The sequence below is a fragment of the Bos mutus genome, chromosome X (assembly GCF_027580195.1).
Source record: "Bos mutus isolate GX-2022 chromosome X, NWIPB_WYAK_1.1, whole genome shotgun sequence".
In the NCBI taxonomy this organism is placed as follows: Eukaryota; Metazoa; Chordata; class Mammalia; order Artiodactyla; family Bovidae; genus Bos; species Bos mutus.
The window spans coordinates 30,116,353-30,132,147 of NC_091646.1; the positions used below are offsets into that span (position 1 = coordinate 30,116,353).

The following is a 15,795-nucleotide window of genomic DNA, read 5'->3' on the forward strand; positions in this document are numbered from 1 at the left end:
TAGAACCATGATGCTTTTTTGGTTGCTGTTTCATTTAGCCTATCTTGTTAGATTTCAAATGAAGCATTATGCTGTCTGCACCAAACAGTACAGAAAGTCACGCATAGGATTTTCTCTGCCCTTTTGGAGGAGTTTTCGGGCAGATGTTGGAGGGCAAAGAAGAAATTGCTAAGCAAGTTGCAATTCACACCTGTTTATGGATAGCCTGATTTTTAAAAATCAAACCATGAGGTACACACTGAACATACATACTGAACATTTTTAGGTTGTTTCCCTGTCTTGGGTTACATGCATCAGGCTCCAGTGAGAAAACTGGCTACAGCACAGGCTTTGGAGGAATGAAGTAGACCTGGCATGTTCTTTTGGGCAGCTGTCTGAGAGACACTCTTTGGAGAATAACAACGTGCAAAACAGTCACTGTAGCAAGGCTCTGTGCATCTGTACATATGCATACACAAACACTTCCAAGGACACACACTGGAAGAGCATGCGTGCAACTCTGTGGAGTGCTCATCTCTCGAGGGTGACTGGCAACTCCATTTAGTCTAGTCTCTGTATTTTTAAAAATATCGATCGTTTTTAACGGGAATGACTTGTAATCCCCCCTCAAATGTATAAAGCTTCCCAGGTGGCTCAGATGGTAAAGAATCTGCTTGCAATGCAGGAGATGTGGGTTCAATCTCTGGGTTGGGAAGATCCCCTGGAGAAGGAAATGGCTACCCACTCCAGTATTCTCCTGGAGATTCCCATGGACAGAGAAGCCTGACGGGCTGCAGTCCATGGGGTCGCAAAGAGTTGGACACAACTGAGCGACTAACACTTTCACTGTAATCCCTCCCCCCAAATATGCAGCTATCTAAATAAGAAATGCCTGTGTGCAGATGCATCATCAGGTTGGGGCAATAGGAAGCAACAGGGAATGGCCCTAGTCTGTGATGTGCACTTGGGGGAGCTGCCTACCATTCATAAAAGTCTAGCCTCCAGGAATACAGCAAAGCACTTAGTAATGCAGTATTTCTTACTCATTTAAGGCTCATACGGTCATCCACAGCTGACCTGTGAGTGACCATGACCTGCATGTGAAAGTGAAGGGGGTGGAGCACAGGATTCTGTGGAAACCACCTAAACGCCAATGCTCGCAGCTCCATTTCCCCTGAAGCCCTTTCCCATGAAGAAACCTCTTTCTGACTTGGCAGGCTCACCGGGGCATCCAGTGATGGTCCTGAGACATGCCCTCACATTTGGCTCACTGGAGGGCCAAGGCGTGTGTGTGTGGGCCACCCGCTAGCGTGACAGTAGTTATGACTCTCACAGCAGAGTGGACGTCAAAAGAGGTCCCCTGGGGCTGCACATCCAGGGCCTTGCTGCCCATCGGATTCACCTCGAAACCCCCAGCTTCCTGGCTCTACCACCACTGTCTCCTCCAGGCTGAGGCCCAGGCCCCCAAGCTCTGTCACAGCTCCCTGGCTAATTCTCAGTGGACCGCCAAGTTGATAACCACCAGCCTAGAGCATGGGTGGGGCAGGATGGCCTAGAGCCCTGGTGTCAAGGCAGACATGACAATGCATTGGCCTCAACACAGAATCTCTGAGTCCTGAGTTTGTTTATATAATCAGTGTCCTTTTAGTTATCATCTCATGATGCTGCTCAGACTATAATGGGAAGTGGGACACAATCTCTGACGTTTAGTGGACCCTCATTAATTGCTGGCTGGCATTAGAGAGGGCAGATATGGAAGTGCTCTGGGAATCCAACCCTGTCCTTTGAAGACGGGGGCCCTGAGACCCAGGGATGGGCAGCATGGCCAGAGGGCCCCAGGGGCGCCCGCAGATGCAGGGCCTGCCTCCACCACTCAGCTACCTCTGGACTCACAGTCTTCATTCCCCCACAGCAGGACGCCAACCACCCCATCCCTGCAGGGTGGGCTCCCCCTCTCTGAGAGAGGGGACTTGCTTACTTCTCTGCCTTTCTTCTTAAGAAGTCTGCAACCCCAACAAAGACACTTTCGGGGGTAGCTCTATCACCAGATTAATGAGGCCTGACTAGCAGGGGTGGGCGGGAAGGGGCTGGGGTGGGCTGCAGGAGGCACACGAGAGGCCCTCCACTCCACTCAGGAGTGCTTACTATGGACGTGACCCACGGCAGGTGCTCAGTAAACAGTAGCAGCTGAATGAATGCATGGCCAATGAACGCAAATGACCTAGCACCCAGCTAGCTGTTTCGTGTCTTCCTGGCCATTCATTCAATAAGTTAAGGGCTGCAGACAAGCTACTGTGTTTAAGACTGAAATTTGGTCTCTTATATTTTTGCCCGAAGACTTAAAAGGAAATCCAATATATCGAAAATAGAAATGTCTAAAATGGATCAGTAAGGAATGACTCAGTGTGGGCTTTACATAGGATCCCCTGCTGGGAGTCCGAGCTGGCAATAGCTATGCCCAACATGACGCTCTTAATGTCTTGGAATCAACGGAAGTTGAATGCCAGGGAAGTCTGCATAGGACCAGGTTGGGGAAGGATGGGGTTGGGGGGATGGGAAGGAAAGTAGGGAGGGCAGGGGCTGTGAGTTGTAAGGGCCTGGACTTCCTGGCTCACACTGTAGGTTTCAAGGTATTTCATTTAACTGTGGGTTGGCCATTATCCTTTTGGGATTAAAGGAGCAAGAGGTAGGGAAGGTAGGCCACAACCACCAGATGCTAAAGTTAATAGTGGGAACCACTGGCAAGGAAAGGGGCCTCCAACTCTCTGAAATGAGAGTATGTGCCCCCAAATTTTCAGGCACTCACTGAGTGCTGCCAAGCCACTATTCCCCACTCAGTTCCACTTTGCTAATGGCTGCAGCTTTGCATTTTCAGATTTTATAGGGAGAGCTTTCAATGGTTGGCCTAAAGTAACCTGGCTCGATGGCCAGATCCCCAGCCAAGCCTAAATAAGCTGAAGGAAGTTGGCTGTGTGGACAGACGTACTTAGCCAGGCTACACCAGCATCTGCTCTCACCAGGCCTCTGGGAAGCGTGGCGATCTATTGCAAGTTCAGTGTCTCCTCCATCAGGATCCCATGACTGCTTACTCATCTCTATTGCGAGAAATCGGCCTGGCTTTCCCTGCTGCTGGTGCCACGCTGACATCATGGCTGGGTCACCTGGACACCTGGGTGCTGCCGCCACTGAGGTCAGCCTGTCTGGGCTGGGGTGCTTGACTGAAATAGGTGGCCACCCTTCTGATCAAGTGCCACAGAGAGCTTGCTACCCTGGAATGACTTCCCTTCTCAGCGTCATGTTGGGGGCAGCAGGTCCCCACCAAACTTCCAAACCCTTCTAAATAGCTTTACCTATGGCCATTTTCCAGTCTTTGTGGACTCCGTACAGCAAGCTGTGGACCCAGTTGCCAGGCAGCCCCTACTTCCTCCAGGTGGGCCTTGTACTACCCGTGACCCCGCCCTCTCACTGGGAGGGCTTTATTTTTTTTAACAATAAGGGAATCAGTAGCCATCTGCAGGATTGCCAGAGACCACATCTCAACCTTCCCTGTTTACATGAAACAGAATGGGTTATGATCTGCTCATGATCCACAGCTAGCTAGGGGCTAACACTAGCACTAGACCCCCAGAGGCCTGTGGTGTGGAGGGGGGAAGGGCAAGTGAGGGATGGTGCCCTGGCGTCTTTTAGAAAGGAATGACTTTATCTCCATCCACCAGGACCAGCAGAGTCCCATTTCATAATCGGGTAGACAAAGCCACCAATGTGATCCTCACGACCTGATAAACATTCATTAAAATGCATTTCAAAGCATGTGATGCCTTCCCCACCCCCTAAATAATGAGAAAACAAAGGCAACCCTTCTGATAGGGGCCAACTTCAGCTCTGAAGTCAACATTATTTCTGTTCTGTCTGAACAATGACATATGGCAATTCTTCCCTTTCTACATTTTAGTCTGGAATGGCAAAAAAAAGAAAAAGGCAACAAAATCTTGGAAAAAGGTCTAGGTTATAAGAGTACAGTCTGGGCTCAGAAAACAGGCATAAATAGAAGAAAGAATATTTCATATATATGTATATATTACTATTTCATATATATATATATACATATATATATGTATATAACTCATTCCAAGGAAGTCTGGCAGGCTGCTATAAACACTTAATTTTGGACACTGTAGCTGGTGGTTTAACAAGAACACCTACAAAAGGCCAGCAAAAATATACACTATCCGTTTTGACTAAGAATGTAGGAGGGTGTACGTGTCCAAGAGAGACCATTTTTTTCCCTCCAGAGGCCCTGAGCAAAAGCATCTCAAAGCTGGAAATCGCCTGTGGTGGTGCAGTCTCCCCTTCCTCCCTCACTAGCGCCCCCTGCGGCTCAGCAAGGCCGGTCTGCTTTTGCTTCTCTCAGGCTCGCTCTCTCACAAGACTACCCACCCACCGTCAACACCTTCCATGTGCTGTTACATATGCTTCCAGTGAGTTGCCAGGAACCTCATGCTGGCCAACGAGCTTGGATTTCAAGGCCTTTGAGACAAGAGTGTTCCAAGTAGACTTGCTCAGAACAGAGATGACATGGTGGGGCCTGGGCGAGGCAGCCCCAGAATAGAATAAGGGAAGATGCGGCAGGACCAGGACAGGGTTTGCAGGAAGAGAGAGGAGGTGAACTAAATCCCGACAAACTAAAACTGACATTTCTGTAGCACAAACAGGACTTTCAGCAGAAAGACTTTTCAGAACTATAAAGACCTGAGGCTGTGGAGAATCCCGGGGTGGATGGGAATGGCAGGGAATCCTGAATGCTGATTGGCTTCTAGAGGAGTCAGTTTGTCTCAGGAATGAATCTCTGCTAAGAGGTGGTTTGGAGCCAGAATCTCACCCAGGCTTGCCCTGAGCTGGCAGGCTTCATGCTTGGCAGAGACAGGCTGGGCTGGAGGAGCAAGCCCTGGAGTGGCACCAGCAGACCTGATGGAAGTCTTACCACCTCCATCTGCTGTGTGACTATGGGCAAGTCACTCCCCTTCTCTGAGCCTCGATTTCTTCTGCAGAATGAGTACACAGTTTGCTTGCCCTGGGTGCCTCACAGTATCCTTGAGGAGTACACATCAGAAGCACTTATTGTCACTGATGTCACTCCCCAGGCCCTGGTCCCCAGGCTGCCACAGTGCCCTCCAGTGTGGGCCTCAGCTTGCTCTCTGGCAGATGAAGTCACATCCTCTAGGATCTGGACATGAGGCTGAGAGTGGAAGGAGATGAGCAGCCTGGCACTGATGACACTGACCTGACAGCCAGTGGTGCTGCTTGCCACCACCCACCACTCTGGGCTCCACCACCCTTTCTGCAACCCTCAGCCATCCCAACCTGAGTGATCTCAACAGCAGCCCCCACAGATGGGGATTTTCTAGAACTGTGTTCTCCCTTTATGTAGTGCAGGCATACCAGGTGCAAAAATCGGTAGTTCTAAGAATGGCCTCAAACTCACAGAGGCATATGGATTTAAGGGGCTCATAATTCATCCTGTACCACCCCCTAAGAAGCCTCCAAATAGTCCATCATTGACCAAGTGTTTCTCGAGTCCGAGCCTTGCACTCCTACACTGTCAGGACTGCTGGGCCCTTAATGCCTGGCCAACCCCCTCCCTTTCACATGAGGGTTCATGAGGTGCAGAGCCAGGAAGAGATGTGCCCATGGACCAGTTCAGTTTCTCTGACTCCCAGGTTGGCCTCTTTCCACTGGAAGAAACCCTGCCCTGGACTCCTCCAAACACCTCCCCAAGTAGCATCATCAGGGGGACAAAGATGACTACTTGGGGGAGAAGATAAAGATGGAGTCACTTTCAAGTACCAGGATGGATTTGACAAGGTTGAAGGCAGGTCTTGAAGCGTAAGCAGAAGGGGACTTCACTTCTGCCTCTGCCCCAACAATGGGCTAAATAAGATGGAGACAGGCTTTAGACCATGGCAGGAAGGAATTTTCCTGCATGGGAAACTCAACAGCTGTGTAGGCACGGGAAGAATCCAGAGACACCTGACTCATCTGGTGTATTCTGGAGGTCACATGCTTACCGAATAAGCACATTTTAGTGGCTGGGCACCAACTCCTGGCTCTAAAATACACAAACTGCCTGCAGATGTACGCAGTTCAATGAAGAGATCTTCGAGTCAGGCTGTTTTAGCTCTGATGTCATAAAAGCAGAGGCTGGGAGGGAACATGGGATGACGAGTTTCGGGTCAGTGCACAGACCCTCCACATGCTTTAGGTCCTCTTTTTTTCCAGATTTATTGAGGTATGCTCGACAATAAAATTCTAATTCTTGAGGTTGTACAATTAGAATTTTTTTAAAGCACACAATGTGATGATTTACTATAAGTATACACTGTGAAATGATTTAGGTCCTCTTTTTCTCAAAATGAGGCAAAATTCATAGAGCATAAAATTAAGCTTGTTTGAGTGTACAAGTCTGTGGCCTCTGGTATGTCTGCAGTGCTCTGCAACCCAGATGGGGAGAGTGAGGCCGCTCACCAATCTGTTATCAGAATCATGTGAGCTTAGAGATGGAACGTGAGCGTAGGGTCTGGCAAGGTGCTCATATCAAATACATAAGTCTCTGTCTTTCCACTCTTGAAAACGCAAACACTTTCTTGGTGGTCCTAAAATAGTCTGTAACACAGTTACTCAGCAGCATTTGCCGTTCGAGGCAGACCTGCCTTTACTCATTGGCGGCATTCCTGAACAGCTGTGTGCAAGGCTAACTCTTGTCAACCACATCATAAATGCAACAAGAATTTGCCATTGGAAGGAAATCCTCAGTAAAGGCTTTTATGAAGTGGAAGATCTCTCATCCAAACTTATCTTTCTTAAAGGTGTAGCACTCAGAGGTATTGGCCTTTCTCCTAATGAATCTTTACTGACTTTCAGCCGCAGACATGTGCTGATGTTCCAGAGTTCCAAGGCGCACAGCAATAAGAGCAGTTTTACGTATTGAGAATAATGACAACCTGAAACTATTCTTTTCTTTCACTGTGTGTGGAAAGTGTCTGTTATGGCACCAGAGAATATGTCAGACAGCCTGAAAAATTTCCCCTGCCTGTGTGTGTGTGTGTGTGTGTGTGTGTGTGTGTGTGTGAATGTGATGGTGTTGGTGATGGAGGTGGTATTGGTGCTGGTAAATGAGGTGGTGTTGGTGTTTGGTGGAGGTGGTGTTGGTGGTCTTGGTGTTTGGTGGAGATGGTAGTGTTGGTGTTTGGTAGAGGTGAAAGTGTTGGTGTTTGGTGGAGGTGAAGGTGTTGGTGTTTGGTGGAGGTGGTGTTGGTGGGGGTGCTAATGGTGGTGGTGAGGCTTTAACAGGTAGTGGCCTGGGTGCTGATGGTTAAGGCACCATTCCTACAGAGTGCTTCCTTTCTGGTCCACCTCACTGTAAGAAGCTGCACTGACTGGGCCAGGGGAAGACTGAAAGTGTTAACAATTCTGAATGTATTATTAACAGAAACTTCAAAACTGTCTCCTTGTCATCATTCATAATTACCTTTTTCTCACTTGGAAAACTGAAGCTGAATTATTGGCAAAAACACAAGAGATTTTTGTTTGTTAAAATGCTGCCAATAAAGTAATTCTGTCAGATTTAAGTACAGGAAAGGGCAAGGCATTCTTTAAGTTCCTTAGCTGTCACGTGGCTTAAAAATAATAGGATGGACAGCACTCGGCTACTGTACTCTTAGCTCTTTGAAGCCATATATTCAGAAAGCAGACGTTGGATGTTGGTGTCTGGGGGCTGGCTTCCTGGAGATATTTTATATTGGCCAAGTTCATTGTTCTAAAGTCCAAAGGCTTGACTTAAAGGAGAAAGAAAAAGAGGCAAGACAATGCTGAGATTTTCTGATGGTGTCATGCAGGCAGCCATAACACTGGACAACTTTAGTGTCTCAAGCTTATTCTAGAAAAAGAGAGTGGCATGGAGCATCTGTTCACTATAGAAAGGGAGGCTTCTAACTGTACAAAGCAGGGCTGTTTAGGGGACCCAGAACAGAGACCCTCTCAGAATAAGCACACACTGGGTAGAGGAGTGCGGAACCAGACTCCAAAGGAGCTGGAATTCAAGTACAGACAGTACACAAAGAGCAAGAACAAGAACAGAGTGTGAGTAGGATCCTTCAGAGGACCGAAGGGGAGTGATGTGACAGAGTGTTCAGGAGGATGGGTGCAGAATGCTCCAGGCAGGAGGACAGAGGTCCTGGGGGAAAGCTCACAGCATGTTCCAGGGACAGGCAGGTGGCCAGTGTGCTTGGTGTATAGCGAGCCAGGGGGACACCTGTGGCTCACAGAGAGCTTTGCCACCCTGGGAAGGGGGTGGATGGGAAGATATTTGCAATGGGAAACCACTGTCAGGGGTGGTTGCACCAAGGAATGACCAGCTCTGTCTATTTGTAAAAGGTCTGCCTGGATGGTAATGGGAGAGCTGTGGCTCAGGAGAGGAAGCAGAACTCCTGGAGAGGTGTCAAAATCTGTGATAGTCCCTCAAGTGGCACAGACTTATGAGAGGAAACTACGGCCTTGGGAAAAAAGATCCAAAGCCCAGTGACTTAGATTAGGGGCTGTAAAACTTTCTGTAAGGCTCGAAGAGTAACTATCTTAGACTTTGCAGGCCATGTACTCCCTGCTGAAACTCTAGAGTGGACAATATGTTAATGAATGGGTGTGGCTTGTGCCAATAAAACTTTATTTAGAAAAACAGGCTGTGGGCCGCATTTCGTCCATGGGTGGGAGTTTGCCTAGCCCTGACCTACCACACAGGCATCTACCCCAAGGCACAGAGGTTATTTCCAAATTGCCTTCCTCACACTGCAGGGGCATACATAGGCCTAGTAGCAGGCAACATTTTCAGAGCTGAAAAGTTTCAAGATTTCAACCATCAGACAAGCTAGGTGACCATTTCTGAACTGGGTAAGGCATGCAGTAGTCTCAAATGCCCTGTTTAACCTTCACTAATGACAGTTGTTATTACTGCCCATCTGTTGGCAGGTGCTCTGTGGGTTCCATGAAAGGAAGGTTGGGGCTTCCTCCTCATCTCTGTACCCCCAGACTGCCTAGTCTTGTGACAGGGCTCAGCTGGCATCTGCAGATGTGAATTAAGCCAGGGAACAAAAGATTTCCTGCAAATGACCCTGGTCGCTTCTATTCCCAGCACAAGGCCAAGAGGCAAGCACTTTCCAGAAATTATGATGAACTCACTATCTGGCCCCATGAAGGACACCTCTTCGCCTTTTGTGTGTTCAGGGCCTCTTGTGTTCAACAAAGAGGGTGACCTGGAGACTTTCTGAGGGATCTTCTAGCCAAAAGGGAAGGCAGCCACTGCTCACTGAGCATTCAGTGTATGTCGAGGATGGAGTCAGGTCTCAGCGTCATGAGAGCACCTGCCAGCTGACTGCCTTGGGGAGCAATGGGCCTGGAGAAGAGCTCTGGATGGGGATCAGGAGAGGGACTGTGCCCTGCAGCCCCAGAGGGATGCAGACAAAGGCAGGTTGGTGCAGAGGGATAGGGGCAGGAGGGAGGGAGGGGTGGCACCAGCCACATATGGGTCTTGGGTCTGGGTCCTTGGTGGCCAAATTCACCCTGGGCTCCTGCCTGCCTTTCTAATTTTGTTACTTTGGGGTTTGGTGATCTGGTGATGGGAGGAGGAGGGAGATGATGAGCAGAAAGGAAAGGCCAAGAGGCAGAAGGCAGGGTTTTGACAAATTATTATACGTCAACTGCAGACATTAAAATCTGTAGGCCAAACCTTAAAAGTTCATGCTTCCTGTCCCCAGGTCTAGAACTGGGCACGCCAGGGGCAGCTTATGACATGCATCTCCACAATCTGAGCCACGCTGAGTTCTCCAGCTGGGGATTTTCAATGAAAGTAAGAGGCTCCATCCTGCACAGGCCAACCCAGAGTTTGATGTGCCCAGGGCCTGTGAACCAGGGCTGCCCCATGCCAGCCTGTACATACCCTAGTGGGCTCTCCTGTCTCCCTGACCTGGGGTCCAACACTGTCCATCCTGCCCCCACCCCAGGGAGCTCAAGTTCCAGACACCTGTCACCTCAGGCCTGACGTCAAGAAAGCTGGGGCCAGGGGCTAGACAGGAATGCAGCCACGGCCAGTGTGGGCTCCTGGAAGTTAAGAAATAGGCAGTGCCAGTGAGTGCCAGCTGCCAAGTAGACCTGCCCCTTTCAGGAGCCTCCCCTGAGCATGGACTGTGGTGGATTTTCCGGTCACCGCTGTGCTGGACGGTGCTACCCAGGCGGGACCCGGATGCAGAGCCCAGTGGTATCCTGCCAGGCCAGCAGTGTACTGCTCTCATGGAGAGGCCAGGCTGAAGGCAAGGCCTCTGCCTGGCAGGGCGTCTGGAACAGGGTCCAGCCCTCCCTGCAGGAGAAAGGGGCGGGAGGAAAGGAAGCGAACAGCTGCGTGCTCCGTGGGGGGGAATCCCCAAATAGAAAGGCGCACACACACTGCAGGCTGTGACCCAGAATGCTCAGAGTGGCACCACCCTGAGCTCCAAGGACACTTGTCTCCCATCACCCTTCTGAGTCAATGCCCATCTCTGATCATTTTTTTTTTTTTCAAAGTGCTAACAGTGTAATAACCTGTGTGGTTTACACTGAGTTCAGACCCATACCTTGTTCACAGTCATCTGACGCGGACAGAGGGCAGAGTCCCATGCAGGATTCCAGTAACTCTTAGGGACAGCTGCCTCCCCGAGGAGCTGATGCCTGGAGCCCCACCCCCAACCCCTGGGTCCAGAAAGCTCCCCTCTCCTGGGGCTGGAGCCGCACAGGCACCATGCCTGAAGCCTGCATGAAGCAGGGGACACCAGGTTGCCTCTCCAGATTTCTAAGACAGCTGTTTTGACCACTTAGCCCAGGACCTGGGTGGCTGTCCCTACCTCCCTGTGGGGTTTTAATTATACTGGCTCTTAGCTCCCAGGCTGGGCAGCTGGTGATGCCAGTCAGAAGATTCCATGGAGCCACGAGTATGAAGTCAAGATGCCTCTCCACTCTATCTCTGTTTATGGGCTGTCTGCTACTGGAGTGGACTGTCCAGGCAATCTAGGGCTCTGTTCTGTCCACTGCTATAGCCTGAACCCCAAGTTGTGCCTGATTGGGGAGGACTCTGTCTGTCTTAAGTCCCAACTGGGGAATGGAAAGCAGGCAAGGAAGAGGGGCTTTGGAGTCAGGGCACCTGGGTTTGAGATCTGAGTTTCCAACCTACTGCCCATATAATACTGGGAAAGCCCCTCGGTCCCCTCCCTGGTGAAATGGAGATCTTGGTCCGCGTGTCACAGGAGTAGACAAACTACTGTCTATGAAGGAGCATGCCCTTCTCCTCTGAGCTTCTGAGGACAGATCTGTTCCCCGTGAAGGAAGCCTGAGAAATCTGCCCTTGACTGGGAGCTGCTGTAGCCCAGTGTCTAGCACAGGGCTGGGTGCACAGGAAGGACCCCATAAAATTGGCAGGATGGGCCCTCTGACTTCAGGAGGAAAAGAACTTACTCATACAAAGTGCCAGGCAGAGCCTGGGGATGAAATGCGATGTCTCCTCACTGAGTCCCCCCTACTGGGCACAAAGTCCCAAACTTAGCACGGCAGCAAGTGAATGGCCCTCCTCCTTTATCTGAAGCAGACAGACAGACAAGGCTCCTTTCTTCCCTTTCTTCAGCTCCCTTTGCATTTAGAGGTGAAAAGAAGAAGGGGTGAGCGGTTGGTTAAGGTCATACCACGGGTACAAAGCAGGCTGCACTTGGGGCCACCCAAATGGGGACCCTTGATATAGCTCCCCTTTTCATACTGTTCATGGGGTTCTCAAGGCAAGAATACTGAAGTGGTTTGCCATTCCCTTCTCCAGTGGACCACGTTTTGTCAGAACTCTCCACCATGACCCATCCATCTTGGGTGGCCCTACACGGCATGGCTCATAGTTTCATTGAGTTAGGCAAGGTTGTGGTCCATGTGATCAGTTTGGTTAGTTTTCTGTGATTGTGGTTTTCATTCTGTCTGCCCTCTGATGGACGAGGACAAGAGGCTTGTGCAAGCTTCCTGATGAGAGGGACTGGCTGTGGGGGAAAAAAAGCTATGGTTTTTCCAGTAGTCATGTACAGATGTGAGAGCTGGACAATAAAAAAGGCTGAGCACCGAAGGATTGATGCCTTCAAACTGTGGTGCTGGAGAATACTCTTAAGAGTCCCTTGGACAGCAAGGAGAGCAAATGAGTTAATCCTAGAGGAAATACACCCTGCATATTCATTGGAAGGACTGATGCTGAAGCTGAAGCTCCAATATTTTGGCCACCTGATGCAAAGAACTGACTCACTGGAAAAGACCCTGATGCTGGGAAAGATTGAAGGCAAAAGAAGAGGACGACAGAGGATGAGATGGTTGGATGGCATCACCGACTCAATGGACATGAGCTTGAGCAAACTCTGGGAGATGGTGAAAGAGGACATGCAGAGGACAGAGGACAAGCCAGGAGCACGGCATGCCTTTCCTTTTCTGACTGTATATCTAATACCTTAAAGCTTCCATTTCATCTGGAGCTGCCTTATGAAGGGAATAGATGGCTGCTCAGAGCTGGGGAATCTTTACAACTTTGGGCGGGGTGTAGACTGAGACAGAGACAACTGAGTTCCAACTCCACCCGAGCTCCAAAACACACCCACCTGGCATGCTAGTATTTGAGAGATTTGTGTGCTAGTCTTCAATCCACTCACCATGCTGGGGGAGGAATGGATGGAGATCTTAACTTCAAAAAGAGGGGCCAAATGTTTTGCCTCTTGTTAAAACTCCATACACTCACTGCCGGGACTGGATGCCTTATTAAGCTTGAGTGGATGCCCAAACGTTCAAAAGGTAAAACTCCAGATCACACAAGAGTCATTAAGCAATCAGGCAGCTGAATGAATGAACAAATGCTGAGAGGGTGCTGTGCTTTCTTATGATAACTACTCCCGCCTGACATGTACTCAGGGTTTTGTGGTTTTCAACATGATTCAGAGCCAAGAGACAGCAGAGGCCATCAGCAAAGAAAGCAGGCTCTGAGCTCTGCTGTGTCTTAGCTCTGTGACTTTGTCAAGTTCCTTAACCTGAGTCTCAGTTTCCTGGGGATAGCCTCTTTATCTCAGGGTTATTTTCAGGATTACAGGAGATAAGGCACCTTGAATGCTTAGCAAGTGCCTGGCACCTAGTCAATTCTCAAATAAAAGTGGCTATTCTTACTCCTGGTTAATTTGATCTTTGTCCTCAGGGTGGGTAAAGGATGGCCAAAGCCCCATGGCTAGTTAGGAGCAGAAGCAAGACTGGAATCAGGTGTCCTGAGTCCTGGTCTTAAGCCAAGAGCGATCATCACATCGCATGCATGTTTTCCTGAATGGGAACTCACAATGATTCACATGGAGATCCCAGGGCTGTTTAAAAGAACTCTCCTTTGGGACTGATATAATTTTATGAGCAGATCTTGACTTGAAATTAGTTTTTTTGTTAGTCCATTTCTTGGAAAAGGACAAGGAAACCAAGTAAGCTGATGTCTGTATCAGACCTTCTCCACTGAGGCTGCTGGCAGGAAGAGACAGGGTGGTGTTAAGAACGTGATTCCAGAAGCACACAGTTTCCCAGGATGGGGCTGTGGGGTATCATCCCTGGACACTAGAAAACATCCAAGGGAAAGCAAGCACAGGAAACAGCCAAGACCCCAGTCCAGGCCACACTCAGAAACACTAGCCCTGCTCCTGCCAAGGACCGCCTCTTGGTGCTCCCATTCTGGGTCCTGTACTTGTCTGGACAGCAGGTTTCATGGTGAACTGACTGGCCATTATGCTTTGAAACTCTCTGTCTCTGTCCACAATCAAGGGGTTGCTGAACTACTCAGCATGTGGGGCCTGTAGGGCAGAGCTCCACGTGGGTACTGGTTACCTTACTGAAGCTGCCGGGGTTGACCAGCCAAGAGAAGTCAGTTATGCTCAAACCAAGAGCTGCCCCAGCTACTGGTGGCCACATCAGCAGTGCCTGGCTCGGTCAGGCTCCACATTTACCCATCAGGCACAGCAAAGAGAGTGGGCTCCTTGAGTGTCAGGCCCTTCAGAGGCCACAGGCATCTTCCAGGAAGATGAACGTGGCTTTTATTGCCAAGAGGACTTATCTGAGAGACTTGCTTTTGGAGCCTAAGGCTTATTTTTTTGGATCTGCTCAACTGAGGCAGGTCCTTGGTCTTCTAGGACAGCTTGGACTTTCGGAACCAGCTCACTCAGAGCTACAGAACAAGGGGTGTTGCGGAGGAGGGAGAAACGCTAAAGCAATGCATGTGCATTTTTGGCCAGGCTTACAAAGGACTCTAAAGGCCACCTGCAAAGAGAAGCCAAGCCCAGAAATGGTGTGAGCCAAGTCTATTTCTCCAGAGTGAGGGTATGGGTGGCTGCTCGGAGGACGTGTTCTAGGAGGAACCCATCCTGCATCCAGATCTACACCCGTCAAAACCAAGCCGGTTACTTAACTAGTCACACTTTACACAGGGGTGGTGGGGCTCACAGGGTAAGAGGAAGAGGATCCTGCACCTTCAACCCCCACTACAATCTTTTCTCCTTGGGATGGAAACAAGTGTGGAACAAAGGAGAAATTGCAAGACCCGCTGAAACTGAGCCTGGTCTCTGGATGTATCACCAAGAGGTTTTCCTTCACAGACTTAGTTCTTGACCATAAAAGAGAAGCAAGAGCTAGAAAGGGTAATGAGGATGGAGGGTGGAGATTGACTTGGAAAGATGCCTGATGGGATGGCTGGCAATTTGGAGGACAGGATATGGGTAAGTAATTGCTCCCTCTCTGCCATCCCATCTGATTGGTATCCTTTTCGAGGTGGAACTCCAGTAAACAAAGTTTTGTAAATGTCTTCAACTATCACTTTCTCAATATATTTTTAGTGACAGACAACAAGGTCAAAAAAGAGAAAAAAGATTTCAACCATGTCCTCACTCCCTGACAGCTGTGCAAAGATCAGAATTCTCACCTAAATAGAAAACTGACTTACTCAAAGTAGACTGCCCTTGGAATTGGAGAAGCTGGGCCCTCTAGTTACGTGAAATGACATTACCTCAAAGCCCCCAGCTTCCATTTCTCTGAACAGGAAGGAAGCAGACCCACGGGTCTAGAAGAGCCATTTCCGCTCTGCTCTATTAATTGCTGAGATTAAGCAAGCCACTCCTTTGTGGACCTAATGCACTGAGATAACAGCCATTGTGCTTACAGCACCTCCTAGTAACTAAGCTAACTTGGTAGACTAGTGAGGTTGTAGGCTTTTATTGTCAACCAACCAATGGCTCCCATGTCTCTTTCTAGAATCCTGGCTCCCCAAACTACTTCTGGAATCCCTAACCCTTGAGTTTCACACTCATGGATGATGTCTGAGTTCTGAGGGAGGCAAGCAGAAATTTGTCAGGTGAGTTTTTAAAAGGACATCAGGGCCAGAGAGTCAAATGGGAGTATCTTTCAGCGCCCTACTCACTGGCTTCCTGTTCTCAGTGGTACTAGGAAGCTAATGTAATATATCCAGTGCCTGTCATCCCCAAATTCCTGGCTTCCATTAAGAGAAAACGTATACTTTTTTCCCTTTTCACCCTTTGTCTCTTCCTAGTTAAAGGGGTGTACGCAGAGAGAGCTGGACTGGGAATCCAGACGGAGCCTTGGACTCTCCTGCTCTTCCTGAAACTCACAAGGAGCAGGGTCAGCTCATCTCCTGGATCTTTTCTAGGTCATATTTCAGTTTCTTTACATTTGGGGTTGGTATCTTGCCACCAA

The 15,795-nt window shown here is 49.3% G+C and overlaps 1 protein-coding gene across 4 annotated transcripts in view; it reads right to left on the reverse strand.

Moving 5' to 3' along the window:
* Window positions 1-15,795, reverse strand: part of MAMLD1 (mastermind like domain containing 1) — a 117,587-nt gene that overhangs the window by 38,067 nt on the left and 63,725 nt on the right. The gene's annotated exons all lie outside the window — the stretch shown is intronic.